Here is a 7,215-nt window from a genome sequence, read left to right on the forward strand (position 1 = left end):
TCCAGCGCTCCCGTAAGAATCTATAAGAGCTATAAAAAAATCGCCCGAGGATCTTGTTAAGCTGAGAATCTGAATCTGACAGAAGTCCTGTTTGGAATTCAGAACACCTGACTGGGGCACTAACTTGAGTCACCTTGGTCCCTCTCACAGCTCATCACTATCTTTGTGAGAAAGGGAAGGCGGCCTTGATGCCCTAGCATCCCCAGCTTTACCTGAACTAGGGCCCCTCCTCTCACCATCACCCTCAGGACAAACCCCAACTCCTTCAGATAGTCCTTGCCCACGACTGGACCTCACATCCAGTCACGTCTTGCATCCCATCAATATTAAATGGCCTCCAGTTCAAAAAGCAAAAGCACTCAGCACCTTTTTCATGCAACCTTCTGCCCTACTGACCCCCCCCCCACATCCTTTGCACCCCAGCATGGACATTTTATCATTCCCAATTACCTCTCTCTGTTACAAAAAGAATTGAAGGCGAAAGAAGGAAAAGGAAGGAAGGAACTGATCCCAAGAAACGAACAGGCCTTTATTTCATGGTCTGAGTGGGACACCAAGTGACCACGAGCAGAGAAGGTAAAAATGGCACACAGGTTGTCTAGGGAGGCCTCTTTTTATAGGAGTTGTGAGGAGGGCGGGTCTAGGGAAGATGGTATTTTGCTCAGAATCTGGGGCTGTTAATTGACTTGGGTTTGGGCTTTTGTGATCAGGCCCAGAGCTTTACCAGGATTCATTATCTGGTTTGGTCTTTGGTCTGGTGTTTGCTTTGGTCTCTGCTCTGGTCACCTTAGATGTCATCAGGTTTCTTAAGGAGTGATCAGGCTGGGGCAACTGCTTTATTCTTCCTCCACTCTCGACCTATCAGCTTCATCTGTTTCCCCCAGAAGAGGAGAAACCCTAGCTTGATTGTGTGGGAAGGCAGCATGACTGGCATATACAAGTGTGGTTGTGTACCGTTGTGCCAGAACCAACCCATAACTGACCCTCCGGAGGGTTTTCAGGGACCGGTAGAGACTGCACATTTGTCTCCCATGGAGCAGTTGGTGGGTTTGAACCATGAGCCTTCTGGATTGCAGTGCAGCTTCTTACCACTAGGCAGAGCTCCCTGGCATACACAAGAGATCACTTCGTATATTTGGATGAATGAATAAATCAGATCTTCAAATTGGTTCATTTTGGTATGACTTTGCCAAGAATTTGCATTAATGAATACAAATTGATAATACACCTACTCCTTATTTAAGAGGGCTCTGAGGGCCTAGTGGGTAAGGAATGGTGCTTCCAACAGAGGGGCAGGCAGTTCTAATCCACCCACGCTCAGCCAGAGTAAGATGGGCAATCTTTTCAGTTTAGAGCCTCTGAAAACCCACCGGAGGGTCAGCTGTGAGTTGGTTCTGACTCAAAGGCACACAACAACAATTCCTCATTTATCGACTCTCTGATTCTAACATTTTGCATTTATGACTATAGCGAAAGACGTTTCTGCCTGTTTTGCCCATTAGTGACATAAGTCTGGCTGTGGTGAATGCTGAAGTGTGAGGTGAGAGTGAAACCAGGCAAGATGGTTACGGTTGTATGTCTATGTCATGACTAAGCCTGGCTCTCACTGGTTTGGCAGTTATGCAATGATGCAATCATCTTTGTGTGTGTGTGTGTGTGTGTGTGTGTGTGTGTGTGTGTGTGATCTGATGTGGTTATTTTCCATTTTTGCATAATACTGATTTTCATTCAATGACCTGATCTTTGGGAACTAATCATCCTGATAAGTGAGAAATGTGTGTAACATGCATAAATAGAGTAAGTGACTGAAGTGGAAGCTCCAGGCATTCTGGAGCCCTCTGTTAGGCTAAAAAATCAAAATGGCGGTTGAAGTTCAACTCAAGAATCCTATGTCAGGATATTTTCCAAAACCAGAACTCAGAAAATCCTATCTCAGGATATTTACTGAAACCAGAACTCAGGACATTCCCCAAAACCAGAACTCAGAAAACCCTATGTCAGGACATTTTTCTGAAATAAGAACTCAGAAATCCTATGTTAGGACATTCCCCAGAACCAGTTTTCCAAGACCAGAAACTTTATGCCCCAATGAGCCGCTGCATCAACCCCATATAAACCCCCTGAGCCCAACCCCCAGGGCTGAGTAGTCTGGGGCGCAGTAAACTTGGAGAAGAATTCTATCTCTACCTCAGCGTGGTTCTTGGCTTAGATCTGAAACCTTTCATCCTCCACATGGGACCTCCCAGAAAGAACAGCAGAGAGTTCTACTAAAGAAGAGATTCAGTTATTTCAGGACCATTCCATCAGCACTTCCTGCTGGTCTGAGCAGACCTTGGCAATGACCATGAACCTTGCTTAGGAAACCCCAAGCAGCGAGGCTCATAACTTAGAGGTGCTGAACTGAGCCTTCTTAATCATAGTCCCCGCACCTCTCCTGACTTTCCTCCATTTGCCTCCCATTGATAGGCTTTCCACCTAATCCCTCTTAAGGTTATCTCTCATCATTCATTGGGCAAAAACATTGTGGCAGGCATGTAGGGGCAGTGGAGTCTGACTTCCACTGACTTTCCAGGGAGAAGAATCCCCATCAGCAACATCAACAACAGTTCCTATGATGTCAATCATGCTTCCATGTTCCACACCTTCTAACAATTCCAACACCAACCATCCCTCATGGGGTACTTACTATATCTCCACTGGGTTTGCTAATTTGTTGCAATGGCCATACAGAACCCACAGACAATACTTAACAATTATGGAGATTATTAGGGATGTAACTAGTTACCATTCAGAGTTAAAACACCCAGGATAAAATTCTTCAACCAGGACAGACTCTTCTCAGCCTTTCAGAAAGGTACGCCTTTGTCATGGATTGAACTGTGTCTTCTCAAAATTAGTATAAGCTTGTTATTGTTGTTGCTGTGTACCATCAAGTCAGAACCTACCCTCCAGCAGGTTTTCAGATGCAACAAATCTCAGGGAAAGAGATTGCCCATCATACTTCCTTGGAGCAGCTGATGGAATCAAACCATGTCCCTCTGGGATTGCAGTGCAACTTCTTAACACCTGAAGTGCTTGCTGCAGAAAGTCAAGGACTGCAGCCTTCAATATGGATTGAGGCTCACTATCAAGATTCTCACCACTGGGCCGATTGGAAGTATCAGGAAGAGTGGTGAAGAGATTAAGATTGTTAACAGCTTTAGTTTGCTTGGCTCCAGAGTCAATACTCTTGACACCAGCAGCCAGGAAATTAAAAGACGTATTGTGATGGTAAAGTCTGCTGTTAGGGACCTCTCCAAAGTACTGAAGAGCAATGGTGTCACTCTGGAGACTAAGGTGCGTCTAATACAGACTATGGTCTTTGCAATCACTTGTTATGCATCAGAGAGTTGGACAATGACTAGGGAGGATAGAAGGCATCAGCCTTTGAGCTTTGGTGCTGGAGAAGAGTATTGAATATACCATGGACTGCTAAGAAAATGAGCAAGTTTGTCCCGGAGAGAGATAAACCAGGCTGTTCCTTGGAGGCAAGGATTCTGAAGCTTCATCTGACATATTTTGAAGATGTTGCAAGGAGGGACCGGTCCTTGGAGAGGGACGTCATGCTTGGTAGGATGGACGGAGAGCGCAGGAGGGGAAGACCTTCTATGAGGTAGATTGATTCAGTGACTGGGGTAGTGAGGGTAGGTGTGTTGGAGACAGTGAGATTGGCACAGGACAGAGCTGGGTTTAGGGTTGTTGTACTTAGGGTCGCTATGAGTTGCACGTGACTCAATGGCACATAACAACCACCACCACCAGTGTTAATTGCACTGCCAATGCCAAGGTGATTGTTGTGTGTCATCAAGTTGAATACGACACATAGCAACTCTATGAACACAGATCTGAACTTTGTCCTATTCTGTGCCATCTTTACAATCTCTGACACTCTCGAGCCCATAGCTGCAGTCACTGTGTCAGTCTACATGGCTGAGAGCTTCCCTCTCCTTTCCTCCACCTTTCCAAGCATGAGGTTCTTCTCCAAGAAATAGCATCTTATAGCAAAATGCCCCAAGTATGTGAGCCAAAGCTTTTCATCTTTCCTGCCAGAGATCACTCTAGCTTCTTGACTTTGAAGAGATCCCTAACTGCAGGCTCTCCTAGTGCAATACAGCTGATCTCCTAACTACTGGTACAAGTGTATTATTGTGGATCCAAGTAAGATGAAGTTCTTGACAGTTTCAATCTTTTCCCCATCTCTCATGTCACCTATCAGTTCCCTGGTGAATTTTTGTTTTCTTGACATTGAGATGCAGGTGACTCGATGGCACATAACAACAACAACAACAACAACAACATTGGTCCAGTGGTAAGAATCTTTGTTTTCTTGACATTGAGATGCAACCCACTGAACCAACAGAAAATATCATGATGGATGGAGAAGAGACTGAAACTGTCAACAACTTCATCTTACTTGGAGCCACAATTAACACCCTTGGTACCAGCATCCAGGAAATAAGAAGACACATTGCACTGGGAAAATCAGCAGTTAGGGACCTTTCCAAATTACTGAGGAGTAATTATGTCAGTTTGAGGAGTAAGGGGTGTTGTTATCTGCATAGCAGATATTAGAGGTTATTAATGAGTCTTTCTCCAATCCTGGTACCATACTCTTCTCATACAGTCTAGCTTTTCAAATAGTTTTCTCAGTATACAGATTAAATAGATATAGAGAAAGGATACAACCCCGATACTCTACTTTTAAAATCTTAAATGTTTCCTTGTTCTGTTAGCTCAATCTGAAAAATCTAGGTCTAGGTTTTACATGAACACATTTCATTGTTCTAGGATTCCCATTCCTCTTAACAGTAACCATAACTTGTATGATCCATAGAGGCTTTGCATAGTCAATAAAGTATAAACACATAGTCTTCTGGTATTCTCTGCATCCAGGCAGGATCCATCTGACATCAGCCATGATGTCCCACAATTTACCTAAATCCAGCTTGAACTTCTGGCAGTTCCCTATATGTACTGTTTTAGCCATTTAAAGAAAATTAAATAAAATTTTTATTTTATACTGGTTTACTTACAAAGTTTGCATATGTTGTTTTTCACACCAGATCTTTCCCATTTTTTTACCCACCTCTCCCTCCACCCATCAAATTGTGTGATCTTATGATTAATCACCCTCCACCCGCCCATCCTCAACCCTCTGCTTCCTCCTTCCCCCCACCCCCTGGATTCTCATACACAGTCTACAATAATAGTCTTATACAATATTTGTTCTTATGAAACTGAGTTAGTTCATTCAGTGTAATGCTCTCCAGTCCCTCCCAAGTTAGTGATTTACAAAATCGCTCCTGTGTACTGCGTAGTATTCCATCATGTGAATGTACTATAATTTTTCAATCCATTCGATTGTGGTTAACCATTTAAGCTGTTTCCATGGTCTTGTGATGGTGAATAACGTTGCTATGAACATTGATGTATGTTCTAGCCACTTTCAAATGATCTTCAGTAGTATTTTGCTTGCATGTAATATTAACGATATTTTTTGATAATTTTCACATTTTGTTGGATCACCTTTCTTGGGAATAGGACCAAGCATGGATCTCTTCCAGTCAGCTGGCCAGGCAATTGTCCTCCAAATTTCTTGGCATAGATTGGTGAGCATGTCCAGGGCTGCATCTGTCATTTGAAACCTGTCAATTGGTATCCCATCAAGTCCAGTACTATTCACAGTGACACTATGAACAACAGAGCTGAACCTTGTCCTATTCTGTGCCATTCTCACAATCTTTGATTACACAATAATCACATCATTACTTAATAGGTAATATTTTTTAAATGATTCACTTGTGGAGTTCCTAAGTTGTACCGTTAACATGCTCAAATATCTAATGAGAGCTTAAGGGTTCCAGGTCATCCAGGAGTCCCTGAGAAGGTAGCTGGTGCTGTACTTCAGCCAACCAGCCCCAGGAAGTCCTGCAGGGCGCAGTCTATTCTCCCTAAATCGGGGTCACTGTTAGTTAGAATAAACTACACAGCAACTGGTTGGTTATTCACTTTAGGTGAGCGGTGTTTTATTTTGGGGATTTTCTTTGTAAGCTGTATTTTAAACTTGGGAAAGAATTTCTTTGAGAATATCCTTAGTCATTGGAATTCTTTGTTTTGTGGTTGTTGATGGAGTCCTCGATTTTTAGGGTTCCACTTCTCCTGTCTCCCTCCTCACTTCTTCACCGTGCCCATCTGTGTTCAGAGCAGCGTCTGACTGTCCTGGACGTGCTGAGCTCCTGGGCGAGGCTTGACCAGTGGGAAGGCGCAAGGCTCCCCAACACCCCACCCTGTCTTTTATTCCAATTCATGCCAAGGTGGCAGGTATCAGTTACAGGTGTGGGGGTATGGGAGGCTTCTGGAAGGGGGGAGTTTGGGACGATCAAGAATTAATTCCACGTCTGGACTTGGTCTTCCCTCCACGGAAGCTGGCTCCTGGGACAGCACCAGCAATTACATGGTTACATATCTACTTCATTCCACTAATTCCTTAGCAAACAAGAACAACAGCGGTTTAGTTCCATTTCCCATCTGGAGAAGCACAAGATCTCGCGAGGTAGCGTGAGAACGGAGATGGCCGGGGGCGGATCCTGGTTCTTTAGGCCATACTGCCCTCTAGTGGCACCACGCACCACTTGCCTCTTGGGCGGCTGCCTGCTTCCCGAGCGCCTCCGGAGTCCGGGTCAACCAGCAGCCTCTCCGTGGGCGCTGTTACCCAGCTCGGGACCTTCCAGAGTTAAAAGGCTCGCTTCCTGGCCCTGGGCATGGACGTTAGCCAGGGTCCTTTATCTCTGCTAGCACCATCAATGGTGTCTGTAGAAACCATCGTTGCTCACTTGGTGGGAGCCCTCCGACTATTTTAGCAACTATTTAGAAGAGGAATTAAGGAAGAATAAAAGGAGATGATGCTGTTGTTATGTGCCATTGAGTCATTTGCGACTCATAGCGACCCTTTGTACAAGAGCCCTAAACGCTGTTCTAACCGGTGCCCACCTCGCTGTCTCAAACACACTCATTCCCACCACTCCACTAACAGAATCATCCATCTCATTGAGGGTCTTCCTCTCCTGCCGTCCCTCCACTCTACCAAACATGATGTCCCTCTCCAAGAAACAGTCCCTCCTTGCAACATACCCAGAGTATGTCAGACAAAGCTTCAGAATCCTTGACTCCGGAGAA

The sequence above is a fragment of the Elephantulus edwardii genome, unplaced genomic scaffold (assembly GCF_000299155.1).
Source record: "Elephantulus edwardii isolate Elephantulus edwardi_28Jun2011 unplaced genomic scaffold, EleEdw1.0 scaffold00028, whole genome shotgun sequence".
Lineage (NCBI taxonomy): Eukaryota > Metazoa > Chordata > Mammalia > Macroscelidea > Macroscelididae > Elephantulus > Elephantulus edwardii.